At 39.8% G+C, this 13216-nt stretch overlaps 1 protein-coding gene across 1 annotated transcript in view; it reads left to right on the top strand.

Annotated features, from left to right (window-relative positions):
• The window catches only part of Rap2l (Ras-associated protein 2-like), a 528640-nt gene that overhangs the window by 454 nt on the left and 514970 nt on the right, over positions 1-13216 (top strand). The gene's annotated exons all lie outside the window — the stretch shown is intronic.

Genomic DNA, 13216 nt, shown 5'->3' on the forward strand with positions numbered 1-13216 from the left:
TTGATTTTGATTGTGAGTGACCACTCCGTGGATGATTTGGATAGTTTTGGTGATTTGTGGTGAAAAATTTGGAAGCTTATCGTACTGTCCGAGCGATTGTGGGAGAGCGTGAGACGTTTCCTAGAAAAGCAAGAAAAGGAAAAGTTACATGGACCGTCGAGACAAGGGATTCCTTACCGCCGCACACGTACAACAGCCAGGAGAGCGAGAGACTGAGATTACATTGCATCAAGCTCTGGTTCGGAAGAGGAGGAAAGAGACAGCCGTGCACGCAGTATCATCCTTGTTCCAGAAGTAAGTTTAGCATAGCTTTTGTCCTCATCTCCACCGTCTACCGTTGATTCCGCAGCCAGTAGCAACACATCGCCCAAATGGTTGTCAATGTACCCACTCATTGCAATATCGGTGCCTGTTATTTTTTATCCCAAATATGTTCACATCCAGCTGTTGCTTTCTCACTCTGTCCTAACGACGACGACGACAACGAAGGCAGGGAGTGACAACAGCAAAAATATATCACAAATACTAAACAAAGCAAAATTCCCTTCCGCAAGGCCTTAAAGTGGGTCCCGTTGACTGGAAGGCTTCGAAATCCATGAAATTAGTGAATCAGCAAAAACGCAACCATCAGCATTCGTGGCAACAATTAAAAATCACTTTTCCCTTGGACAAACATCGGAAGAAAAGCAATCATCATCATCATGACCGACGATGACAACCAAGACGTCGTCGTCGTCTTTTGCCGACATTGTCTTCACCAATACCAGCACAGAAGCGGTCGAGGGCGATGTAATGAAATATGAATAATAATTCCGTCTGTGAAAAGCCAGTCAATGCGAGCGCAGATCTTCGTCGTCGTCGTCGTCGTCGGTGAAAACCATCAGCGGCCAACAGACCCAGGGAACGCAGCAGGAAGAATGAACACGGATTCGCATTTTCTTCCCCGGCGATGTATTGGTGCGGCACGACACCATAAGACCCTTCCCCGCTGTACATTGACAACAGTAACAGATTGACGGACTGCCTGGGGTTGCCAAAAACGGAAATTTCGGTGGTTTTGTTCCAGAAAATCAGCGATGATTTCGGTGTTGATAGTTTCTGAATTAAATCCTTTAAAACTTTTCTTTGAAAAGTGATTATGCGATTTTCGCGCGAGCACAGGAGAGTTTTTCGGTGACGAGAAAATTGATCTGCAGTGAAATCAGAAGTTGAGTTTTTTAAACCACTTAACTCTTCTTTTTAGAATGCTTGATCATAATGTAATCACCAGAGTAATCAGTTTAAAATCTGTAATCTGTGAATACAAAATCTTGGTATTATGATCAGAAAAATCTGAAGAAACTCAGATTAATCTGTAGTTTTGGCAACCCAGCTAGCTGCCTGTGCGTTCTTCGCGTCGTGTGCGTGACTGAAGGAATCAGAAAAAAAAACAACAAATTACAAAAGGAAACTACATGTCGTCATCGGAACGCAGCGAGGTTCGCATTGATGGCAAACGTTACTATTATTTGTCAATGCACATTTGGAAGATGGAGAATCGGAAACCAATCGACTGGAGTTGTTCTCTGTGTGCTGCTACTGGAGTGGACAGCTTGCATGCATTCAATATGGCCATTCATGGATGGGAATGATGAAATCGGAATCGGATCTATTTGTGACAGATAGTCTTCATGGTGGCATGGAATTATGTTGCTCGAAAGGTGGCTGGTTGGAGAGGGTGACAATGTTCGATCTGGTGACTCGTCAAGATTTTATTTATGGTTGAATTATGCCGAGATGGCCAGAAAATGTCAGAATGGAGATTTTAGCTATTTAATTCTGTTTACCGTAAATGATCAAGAATTGTATGTAGACTAGTTAGAAACATAGCTTCAATTTACGATCACGAGGCCAGCAAAAACACAAAGCTGAATAAAGCATGAAGAGAAGGCAATGACAGTTTTGTAATAATGGTGTTTCTTATTGATTGCTCACGCAAAAAAAAACTGGACAATTATGAGGAACTGATTCAGACAGCCTTTATGGCATTATGACGTGCAATTGTTACGTTTCGTTCTGTTACCAAAAGAAGAACCGTTAACTCCGTTCAAATACCCGGCATGAGACTACCCCTTCAGGGCAGGCCAAACAGTTATCTCAGAACTGATGTTTCACTTGAACCCAACCGATACGAGCAAACTAACCAAACTATTGTAAAGGCACGGTAATCTAAAGGCAAACGAACTCCAAAATTAAATGGTAGAAAAGTGTCTCAGCTAAAAGAACAAACAACTCCGTCAAGCTTCAGCATTTGACGACCACGATCTGGTTAAGTCAAAACTTAACTCGAAATAATAAAATAGATTCAAAACATTTATTCGCAACAAAGGAAATCAATCAAAAAGTTGAATTTAAGGAGTTGCACAAAGGCCTAATATTAAAAATTTATTCAAAGTTCGATTCCTAATTTTATTGATCAGGGCAAACCTAGCTTTTGAATTAAGCTAATTGAGCTACAATTGTCTTAAGGACTTTAACAAACAAGGACCAATAACTTCTGACCTTATTCTTCCAGGCGTTGCACAGTGGGAAAAAATCGACATAAAAGGAGCAAAATTCATTATCTCTGATCAAAGCTGATTTAACCTTTGCAAATATAATCAGTCTTATGGGAAAAGTCACAGGAATCCAGTGGAAATAGTTTCGTCCTGTGCAGAATAGAGCAAGTTGGGGTTTTTGGAGCATTTTACTCAAACATGGCCAGAAGGCTACTCTCTGAGCCAGAAAAGTTTGCAGAAGTTCTTAGCGTGGATGCTGATATGATGAGAAACCTGCGTTTGATAAGCAGTTTGACCTTGTCAGACCAATTTTTGAACAAAGATAAATTAGCAGAGTTGTACAACATCTTAGAAGAACAGGTATACACAGAGTTTCCATTTATAAGAAATCTATCTCCATGTATTCATAAATACAAACATTTAGCAGAATACGTGGATAAGGGGCTGTTCATTAACTACGTAGAAATTTTTTATTCTTGGCTCACCCCCCTCCCTCCCCCTGCGTAGGCAATTGTCCATATTTTTTTTAATTTATATGGGCCGTGGATAATTGACAATCCCCCCTAAACTGTCTAATCTATGCATTATAAACAAAATAATTTCATTTATTTTAAAGCCATTTCCCTTGAGCTGGTGAGTCTTGCCACAAAAGTTATAAATATATTCGTCCCCATCTTGTTATGATTATGATGTCAAATTATGAAGTCTGCATTAGCTCGTTTAGACCCCAACATCGGAACATTGGTTATGGCACACAGCTCTAAACGAAGAAGATCTTCTGACGAAACATTCAGTCAAAAAATGAGAGAATATTTCATGAATCCTCAATGCGAACCGTGTAACAATGTAACTATAGTGACAGCCACGATGAAGAATAACTATTAGAGATATTACTAATTATAAGCTTGGTGTAGAAAGCCCCAAACAAGTACTTTGATCTTATGATTTAAGGAAATTTATATGGAAAGAAATCGAGTTTTATATCAACTTCCTGCATCCTAACCGTGTCACTGTAAACAAGATAAACTGTCACGTTTTAACCTTGAGTAAGCTATGAATATATGATTTCACGTTACACGCATCGTTAACAGAATCGATTTGATCAGCAGTGTTAATGTTTTTCATTATTTTTCATCAAATCAGATATCTTTGTATTTTATATTTACTGGTTCATAGAAATGATCGTTTGGAGGTATATAGATAAAAAGATAAGCGGCAAGGAACGTACTCTGTAAGGGATTACCTACAAGGATCAGTTAGGGAAGTTTGCTTTCGTAGTCGACACTATCTACATCGTGACTTCATTACTCCTATACAACTTGGGTCTCCTGTCATTTTCGAATTCATGGTATAATCAACCAAATTAAACAGGTAAACTCAAACAATGTTAACATGGAATCAAATTGATTTTACAGTTAAAATTGTTAATGATGATAACCATAAATTGCCTTGCTTAAACCAACCATATTCCTAACTCACCTACTAAAGCTGTAGAGAAGCGCCCACAAGGGTGGTCAAAGAAAAACTTATTTTAAATTTGATTAATTGAAGTGCATGTTTCTAAAACTTATAATTCACAAAACATGAATTCGATTTTTTTTAATATGTGTCAAGGGGTAATCAACTATGCACACTGTGCCGAAACACATCGTGGCACACTGATTGGAACGTCATTGTGCCATGACACAAAATATAATATAAAACGGTATCACTGTTTTGCGTTAAAATTTTGCCAATCGTTGCTAAGGTTTACTAATTTGTTAACTTCAAAGTAAGGGGGATAGGGAAATGTTGTTGATAGTGCCATTACTATTTTTTGTCGATTTTCTAGCGTAATGGTCCTCCCTTAGCTCAGTCGGTAAAGGCGCAGCTACAAAGCAAGACCATGCTGGAGGTGGCTGGGTTCAATTTCCGGTCCGGTCTAGGAATTTTTCGGGTTGGAAAATGTCTCGACTTTCCTGGGCATAGAAGTATGATTGGACTTGCCACACAATTATACCAATGCAAAAATGGTACAAGCATCGAAAGCTCTCAATTAATAACTGTGGAAGTGCATCTAGAACACTAAGTTGAGAGCATGCAATAAGCTAATATGCGATATGCAATAAGCTTTAAATGCAAATAAGAAGAAGAAGAAGAAGATGGTCCTCAATAACAATAAGATATTGTATAATTGACGAGACACTCCATGTCCTTATGCCTTTTCCGGAATGAACGTCTACAGAAAGTTCACACGGCAAGTTTAGGAGATGTTCATAGTTTCGAAAGAATTTTTGTTTTTGGGGAAATCCAAACGAATTAGAGTCACCACGCCACGTAAAATAGGCTTAAATACATGTTACCCCCAGATGGCCATAGAATCCGAACCGGGAGTCAATCAATTGTATGGGTAAGGAGAATTGTAGAATGCAGTTCCCATTGCAAGGGATCTTGTACGATATTAACAACTGTGGAAGCTGGTGGAGTCAGTAGATCCCGTATTACCGGTTCGCAGTGGGCGTTCGTTTCACTGATGGTAACAGCATTAATAAGAAATATGCTTTTAACAGAATTGTAAAAGTAACCACACCGGAGGTAACGGAGACATTCTGATGCACGGTATTTTTGAACGCAATTGGAACCGCCAGCAGATTCAGGGAGACTAATATGCGATTCCGGCATGACCAAGAAAGGATATGAAATATGAAGGAACAACAAGCAGATACAAGGAGGTGGTAGTCCTCAAACGACTGAAACTAGTATCATGATCCTGGACCGACATTTGGATGCTGTTCTAGACCATGCACGAAGTAGTTTTACTCCATCTTAAAAAAAAAAGGTGAGGTCAGTTCAGACGAATTCAGTACCCAACCACGACTGCTGACACTGGGAAGCTACTGCAGTCTATTGTTGTTTGTACTATCGCCGGCATTTTAGGTCGAGTCCTTCCTTCCTGTTTTTTAGATTGTATCATTTCCCGAATAGCTGAATGACCTTCCTTGAAGCGGATGACTGGCAACGAGTGTAAACTTAAATAACTCAAACTACTCAAAATAAACTTTACTGAACTAGCTGAGCCCCGGCCTTTTCCAACCACGACTTGATCAGACAACGAATCACCTACTAATAACTTGTAACCAGTGGTGCGTCTGTCAGTCTGAGATTAGTGAGATTGTCGCGATTAGTGTTTCGTATTTTATGTATAGCAATATGCCAAGAAAAGGTTTGAATACAAGCTACCAACACCACCCATCGCCCACAAAATCACCCACTGGACAGTACACAGCCACACCACTAAACGACAGGAAGATCCTCTACCTACCACCAGATGGCACTGTTTACTGGATTTGGAGGCCATTAGGAGGTGGCATAATGGGACCATGATGAGGCGAAATAGGGTGGAAGGACGATGGCTCATCGAGGAGGAGAAAGAATAGGTCAGCCGCCATCGTTGAGAATCAATTGATTGGCGATACTCAACAGCGATACTTCGTAAAGCAAGTTCGAAAGTCAGTAAGAACCGTGTTGACGTGAAAAAAGTGACGAAGGAGACTGAGGTGCAGAACCATCCAGGACCCCGTAGTTTACCGCTGGAAATTCATCCACGGTCATTCGGCATACGGCGCGGTTAGACACGGAGCATCTTCCGATACGAAGGTATCCGGGAATACAAACCAATGGCCCATCGATCGTTAGACGCGACGAGTATAGTGAGGAGAGAGAGAAAATTGAAGAGCCGTCGCGGAAAGTACCGAAGTACGCGACCGGCTTGCGAACCAAGTCGAGGGTTCAAAGTCGAAGGAAAAGAACCGACTGGACTGTGAAAAGTGCCCAGAAGGAAGCTGAGGAAGGTGAAGGAGTGGCTGTGGAAGGACCAACAGAGATAGCCAATAACAGGGTGGCAAGTGAACCAGGAAAACCGGGAAAAAGTCGGGAATTTATTTTCACCAGGAAAAACCGGGCAAAAACCAGGAATTCCATAAGTTAACCAGGAAAATAATCTTGTTGGTATAATTTTATGTAGGGGAATATACGTATTCTCGGCAACCTAAGCAGCGACCTTCTTTCTATAGCCTTTTTCTCTATGGAACGCACACATATGCAGTATTGGTTTGTTTACAATCTTTTGCTGCCAGCTGCTCTAACAATTTCAGTCAAAAGAATTGTCAAAAACTGTTTTGAAACGCTTTTACAAAGCTCCAATCTTCTCTAGTGAGAGCGAGTATTGTCGGCAAACCAGTTTTTCTTCGGCAACCGTTCCATTTGAACTGCATGTAAATCTGCTGTTCTATTATCGGCAACTCAAAATCAGCTACAATTTATATTGCGTGTGTTTCATTTCAAGAAAACCCTGCTAGATTGCTTTTTCTCAGTGGTAAAAATATAGTCAAATTGAAGCTGAAAGCATAAAGAATCGTTTGCATGCATTCAGCGAAGTGTTTTCGTAAGAAAATACAGTGAAAATAGTGTTTCAATTTGGGTTGCCGAAAAAAGTCTGTCATGCCGAAGCCGTCATTTCCCCTATGTCAAAGTTTCTTTTTATAATCAGGTCAAAACTAACCATTTTGTTCAAGCTAAATTTTTCACACAACTAAACATTGATGAACAAAATTTACCCTTAGAATTTAGTAAATATATTTTGTATTTATTTTTAATTTAATTTTTTTCTCGAATCAATTGCATGTATGATTTGTGCTTAATTGATAGCATTGGTTTCCCGTAACCTCACTTTTTACCTGTGCACCAACTTTCAAAACCTGATTTAATGCCATATTCAGATTCGAATCGGTTGAAGAATACACTTAATCTTCTAGTTTACTCGATATCTATCCATCGCAAGCAATCTTTTGATAATTGTTTATGTTTTGAGAGTTGTTGCACAGGTAGTTTGAGGTAAAGGAAACGCCACTGATTGATAGCAGACTTAAGCAGTGCCGACGCGTAACTACTTTGAAGTACCTGTTCAACATGTTCAATAAAAAGTTCTATTTCTAAAAACTTCAGATAAGGCCTTCGAACTTCATGCAAGTTCTACAAAATTCGGGAAAGTTTTACAAGTTTCAGGAAAATCCTGTGAACTACTGTGATGACCTACGACGACGGTCAGGAAATCTCTCTGAACCTTCAGAGAAGTTCTACAAATTTCAGAAAGTCTAACGAACTTCAGGGAAATCCTTTAATCTTTGGGGAATAACTACGAATTTTACAGAATTTTCTACAGATTTAATGTAACTTCTACAACGTTTAGGCATTGCTTAAAACTTAAGGATAATCCTATGACACTTATGGATTTTTTTTTCCGAGCTTCAGAGAAGACTTCAATACTCTTGGGAAGTCCTCTGAACTCAACATAGTTCTCCAAGCTCAAAAAAGTTCCTAGAACTTCCGAGAAGTCGATAGAACTACAGGTAGCCCTACGAAATTCATGGGAGCTCTTCAAACTTCAGGGAATTTCCAAGAAATTAAGGAAAGACCCACAAACTTTTCGAAAACCCTTCGATATTTAAAGCCTTATGAACTTCAGAGAAGCTCTTCTAAATCTAGGGTCCTCATATTCTCAGTAACGTCCTTCAAACTTCAGAGAAGTCCTCAGATCTTCGAGAAAGTTCTTCGAACTTGAAGGAAGTTTTACGAACTTCTTGGTACTTTTACGATATTTAGGAAATTCCTATGAATTTCAAAAAAACTCCGAACTTCAGGGAAGTCCTAAGATCTTAAAAAAAGTCCTTCGAACTTCGGGGAAGTCCCATGAAATTCAGGCAATACAAACTTCAATGAATCCTTCAGGAAAGACCTTAACGTTTCAGGGAAGTTCTACGAACTTTAGGAGTCAGTCTTTTTAATAAGGCTTGTACTCGAAAAAAATGCACCATTTTTATCCGTGTGTAACTTTTTTATCCGTGGGTAAAAATTGATGAAAATCTGGGTATAACTAGTTTGGAGTGAATTGTTTACATATGCAATGTCAATGTCATAACAATCGGTTCATTGGTTATTGAGATGTCATCGAAACAAGAAGAAAATCGCCGGAGAATTTTGCGCGCCGTCATGGAAAATCCGACTGCGACCATGAGATGGATCGGAAGACAACTGGGAAGCACCCATACAACTGTGTCTCGGGTGGTAAAATCGTTTAAGGAGTCCCAGACGACCGAGCGGTGGGCTGGAAGTGGAAGAAAAACGAAGACAGCTGACCCTGTGAAGGCCCGGAAGGTATTGGATTATTTCAAGCGTAATCCGAACCTTTCGATTCGCGACGTGGCTCTGAAGGCAAAGTGTTCCGCCTGGTTCGTTCAGCAAACCATGAAACGAGCTGGGCTTCGTGTATTCAAGGTCCAGAAGGCACCGAACCGGCGTGATTAACAAAACACGGCGGCCAAATCCCGCGCAAGGAAGCTGTATCGAGAGTGGTTAACGAAACCGATGTGTGTGGTTATGGATGACGAAACCTACATCAAGGCAGACGCAAAGCAGATACCGGGGCTGGAGTTCTAAGTTGCCAAATCACGGTTTGATGTTCCGCAAGACATAAGGAAGAAGAAAGTGGACAAATTCGCCAAAAAATACTTGCTCTGGCAAGCCATATGCCAATGCGGTAAACTGAGTAAACCGTACATCACAATGGGTACCATCAACAGCGAAATTTACCGCACCGAGTGCCTCCAGAAGCGTCTGTTGCCCTTCCTGCGGTCCCACGGAGGCGAGACATTATTTTGGCCGGACCTGGCATCATGCCATTGCGCGCGATCGACGTTGGATTGGTACAGAGACAATAACGTTGTTTTTGTACCAAAAACCGCCAACCCCCCAAATTCACCAGAGATTCGTCCGGTGGAAAGATTTTGGGCAATAATGAAGGCCAAAGTTCGAAAATCGTCCATGGTGTTTAAGAACGAGCTGGAGTTGAAGAAAGAATGGATGAAAGTGACCAAAAAGGTCGGCTCCACCATTGCACAAAATGTAATGAGGGGTCTTAAGGGAAAAGTGCGGGCTTTCAGCGATGGAAAAGAAATTGAATAAAGTATTTATGTTGAAACATAATCCATGTGTATTAGTTCATTCCCTGGCAGTTTTAAGAAAATCCGACCTAAAATAAATTTTCGGTGAACACTTTTGTCTGGTGCATTTTTTTTTTCGAGTGCAGGCCTTACCCCTAGCAAATTGCCCCTATTTTCAACCTATTTATAATCAAAATAATCTACAGCCCCTATGAATTCTAGTGGTACTACAAGTTTTGAAATTAATTAAGAAATGGCTAAGCTATGTCATTGCAAACTTGCCGTTTTTCGTTTTTCAGAGGCATCGTGTTCGGTGTGTTAATAAATTTTCTGAATTTTCAAAATTTCGAAAGTGCAATATTTTTTTTTATTTTTTTTTATCTACGTAGGTATCTACTAAAATATATTTGTTGTATGTGTGCTAGATTTTCAAAGCCTCTGATATTATAAATTTAAAAGAAATTTTCCGAAGCCTGTACACGCTACTGAGATAAATAAAAACAGACTATAAATTTTAAAATTGAATTAATTGAGATCCGGGTCAAATTTTGATTGAAGAATTCTCAAGACTTTCTCAAAAAATTTAAAATCATGATGTAGTGTTTCCATTTCCTGGGCATTTTTGGCTTCCCGGGAAACGGAAAACAGCTGATGGCTTTTCCCGGGAATTCCCAGGATACGGGAAATATTTTCGTTCAAAGTCCAGAAAGATAATAAGTGGAGATTCAAGTGTGCTGTGCCCGTGAACGGAGGCGATTCTTTTTTCTCGTGTAAAATTTATCAATTTTGTTTATTCTTTTTCAAAAATTGCGTGTGAATTAGAAGAGAATTTGTCGCCATTGTTGGTGATTCAGGAGTGGACCGATTGGTCCTCGAAGTGTCATTGTGATTTTTTTTATAATTTCGCGCGAATAGTTTTCGCGAACATTTTTGAGTAGGACTCAAGCATCTGGCCGGGTGGCGGAGCGCTATCAATTGAACGGTGGCAGGTTAGGGGAGACAAAGAGGAAAAATTAAAAAGTAAGAGGTTGTATCCAAGACACGACCGTAGATTTGACGTAGGATTACATGCTCGGTATCAATATTTGGCGACTGTATTAGATAAACCACTTTTATTTTATCATGGAAACGCCTCGTTGTCTGGTGACAAAATTACGCATTTTCGTGCACAAAACGCACGCAATTTTTGGTTTATTCAGTAGATAATAAAAAAAAAAAGCGAAAATTGATTGGAGGAATTTCTTGCTAAAATAAAACAATCGCGAGATATTCGCGATCAATTATATAAATTCGAGATTTTTTTTTGCTATTTTCTAGCGTCCTGGAGAAAACCCTGCCTTAATTCGAAGTGTTCCTGATTAATTGACAAAGTCATGTGGTATTCGGTCATTGCGAGAATTTTTATGTACCACTTCAATATTGTTACGCATTTGACCACAAACGATTAGTTGCTGAATACATTATCAAAGAGCGTTGGGGGTGATTTGGCTGGCAGCAAGGCGAGTGAACGTTCAATGAAAATCAACTCTTAAACAACAATAATTTATGGTGGTCCTGAAAAGAATCGTTTTGTCGTGATGGTTGAGTAATGCTGAGCTATTAGGGTGTTCAACATGAATGAAGCTGTATGTTGTTTGGAACGAGGGTGAAGTGCTTGGCATAGTTGGCCCACAGTGGCTCACGACGAGCTACTGAATCCGATCAGTAGTGGTGCGGCTTCTTCCTCCTTCTTCGGTGGATTCACCGAGGGCTCTTGAGGGCAGTCTTGTTAGCTAGCTGCTTGCGGGAAGCCTTTCATTGTGTACTGGAGAAAAATGTACAATGCCACACGCCGAAAGCACTACTGCTGCTGCTGCTGCTGATGACGACCGGCCGGACACCACCACAGACGGTGATTGAATAAGCACCGTTTGGCAAGACCGGATGGAATTCGATTTTGAAATCTGTGTTAGGGAAAGCGCTTTTTGCAGGCAATCAGTGATAATTTTGACCACCATTGCAACAGTTGGAAATTTGTGTAATTTTCAATAGTGACCTATTGAAAATTGATAAATTGTTCATTTTAACTGATTCGTAGATAAATTTGAAATCGATTGACTTGTTTCGAATTAAAATCCATCCGCTATTGACAGAGTTATAAGTGATCAAAACCTGACCACTTTTTGTAACGGGGTCGATTTTGGTTTTTTGAAATTGCACCCCAATATGTTGCCGAAAGACGTAATCCTACGTAAAAAAAATCAGGAGCCAGGAGAGATTCTCTACCAAACAAGTGGGGATAGGAAGGGAGTAATAGAGTAATACTAATAGATTTAGTGATAGAATAGCGGGTGCAGAGGATCGCTATCGCTATCGATAGGGTAGAGAACTACTTCGGCCTAATCGCCCATGTTGGGCCTATCGAGCAGAAAACTTCAAATAAATCCATGATACCAGAGTTAACAAGTCAATTATGCGTTTGGTACGATACTTTAGTTAATAAGCTACGGAACGAAGTCAATGAGAACGCGTAATATGAACGTCTGCACCCATTATTCCCAAAAACAAAAGAAGCGCTCCGACCGAATCAATTTTCATCTTCATCCGATAGGCCGAAGTGAATTCAATGGCGTTTCAATGAAGTTTCAATGCGTTAAACGCTGTACAGACTGGAGAGTTATAACATGTTATAACGGTTGTCCAATAATTGCATCACAGAAACCACCATCAAGATAGCGCTATAACATGTTATAACTCTGTAGTCTGAACCTGCTATTAAGCCGAGTTTAGAATCCGTAGGCCGAGTTTGGGGTCAAGAAGCAGTGTTAGACTTTTGACAGTATCTTAACGATTGATTTCAAATCTTACGGTACATACGGAAAGGTAAATAAATTTGGAAGCCATCAGTAATAATAAAATTCCGTTTGGTGCTAAACTGCGCTAGATTAAAAAAGACAAAGTGCGGGTTGTGTTTAATAGGCCGAAAATGGGGTAGTTAACTCTAGTGTTTTGAAGAAGGAAAATGATTCAGAAAAGCTTACGAATATTTGTGCATGGTTTGTGGAGGCAGAGTTTTGTGAGATCAATGTGATTATAAGTCATATTTCCCTATATTACTAAATACGTGCCAGATTTGGAATCTGCACGTTTTGAAATCTGAAAGTGTAGAAGTGTTTAATAAAACTTACACTACTAAGCACAAATCAAAAGAATCAGAATAATTCTGTCGAGAATTTTAAGGTAATTGCAGAGTGAACTTTCAGAACTTTCTGTAGATAACTTCTAAAGCTTTTTGTTGAAAATACTGTGGGTTTTGGGACGCGTTTATAAAACTAGTGTTCTTATTATGAGTCACTGGATTATCGTTATCGCATAGTAGATCCATAATGACTGAATTTCTCGGGATAATTTGGGACTTACCTCAAAGTGTTCAATATTATCTCATAATAACCGTACAACTTCTGCAGCACAGCAGACATGGGATAGTAATTTCAAACACAACCCACAATCTTTTGGCCTAGATTTTTACCCCGCATAGTGCAAATTGCTAAGCAGGCAACTCAGTGTTATCAAAACACATTCATCATGCCAATACTCAGTGAAAAGCACAATCGGTTGAAAGTGTGTACCTACCTGATAAGCACTTCTAACAATATCCGCTCTTATTGGTGGTATTCCCTCATAAAAGCGTGAAAGTTAATCTCCCGAACCCGCATTTTCGAG

Source organism: Ochlerotatus camptorhynchus, unplaced genomic scaffold (genome assembly GCF_037179485.1).
Source record: "Ochlerotatus camptorhynchus isolate MF236.1 unplaced genomic scaffold, CSIRO-AGI_Acam_v1.1 ptg000150l, whole genome shotgun sequence".
Taxonomy (NCBI): domain Eukaryota; kingdom Metazoa; phylum Arthropoda; class Insecta; order Diptera; family Culicidae; genus Ochlerotatus; species Ochlerotatus camptorhynchus.